The sequence below is a fragment of the Penaeus monodon genome, chromosome 27 (assembly GCF_015228065.2).
Source record: "Penaeus monodon isolate SGIC_2016 chromosome 27, NSTDA_Pmon_1, whole genome shotgun sequence".
In the NCBI taxonomy this organism is placed as follows: Eukaryota; Metazoa; Arthropoda; class Malacostraca; order Decapoda; family Penaeidae; genus Penaeus; species Penaeus monodon.
The window spans coordinates 9,287,301-9,288,523 of record NC_051412.1 but is presented as its reverse complement, the minus strand read 5'-3'; the positions used below and the strand labels follow the sequence as shown (position 1 = coordinate 9,288,523).

The following is a 1,223-nucleotide window of genomic DNA, read 5'->3' as shown; positions in this document are numbered from 1 at the left end:
AAAAGTGAGGTCAGGTAAGTGGACTGTGCATGTACTGAGCACCAATGGGTGAAGATAAAAGGATAAAGAAACACTGTACCTTAGTATCCCAGTTTCAGAGTGCATGAAGGGGTTTTGCAAATGCTTTCCATGGCTGCCTTGAGCAAGTACTTTGTTAGGGCACTGCATACAGTGCCTGTTTTGGAATCACATTAGGATATGTTTGACTTTTTTCTTTTTTTATTGATGTACCAAAGCTTGTGTGAATATGATTTAGGAAAAGCTGCAGATCTGCTAGATGAGATATGGGTTTTATTATGATATAATATTGATAATAATTATTTATCATGTGTATCTGTGGCCTTATTCTATCTAGCCTTAACATTTTGCTTCTTTAGAATATGATGATCTTAAAAACTGGATTTGACACAGATAAGCAGCCTGTCCTAACTACAGCTAATAAGTACAGTATGACTAAAGCTCAAAGATAACAGGCTGCCATGTATGTGAAATATTAGTAGGGTAAGCATGTTGATTAAAAATGAAAAAGAATCCTTGAAAATCCAGGAGTGCCTACCTTATGCTAAGATACTTACTTAATATTTGCATGTTAGAAAATTCTTTGTATGAGATAATTTCTTGAAACAAATGTGTGATATGTTGTGCCTTGTTTAAAGATATGATTTCAACCATCACATTAACATTCACAAAGTTAGAAGTAATCACTGTCATATACGACTATTCAAAGAGATTTTGTTGATTACAACTTTTTTATTTAAGTTGCAGTTTATAGGATGTATTTCTGAGACTAAATAAATTTCTACAGTTCCATAAATGCTTGTCTATCCATACTGTTTCAGCCCATAAAAGGGAAGTTGTTGAAAAGAGAGAACTTAAGTAGCACTGGACAATCTTTCTCTTTCTTCCTTTTTTCCATTTTAGTTCTTAAGCATCAAGGTTTAGACTCATATGTAATTCAACGGTTGATTAATATTTCCTATTCTTAGTCAATTATTATTCTTCATCAGAATGATTGGCACTTTTTTGACTTTATAGAACTTTCAGATCAAATGGTGCACTATATGCACTCTCAATTTTTACTGTAAAATCCCTACCTAGTTTATGTAAGGAAAGCCAGTAAGTTTCATAGATATTAGAATAAAATAATGTAGGTGACCTGTAATTGTCCAGTGATCCATAGGTTTCTAAATTACAAAGGATATGGAGTATGACATTTTTTCTGT

The 1,223-nt window shown here is 32.7% G+C and overlaps 1 protein-coding gene across 1 annotated transcript in view; it reads left to right on the top strand.

Moving 5' to 3' along the window:
- LOC119590411 (LIM and SH3 domain protein Lasp-like) overlaps positions 1-1,223 on the top strand; it is a gene marked incomplete in the record, with an annotated part of 34,678 nt that overhangs the window by 32,781 nt on the left and 674 nt on the right. Inside the window, 1 exon segment of the mRNA XM_037939079.1 lies at positions 1-1,223.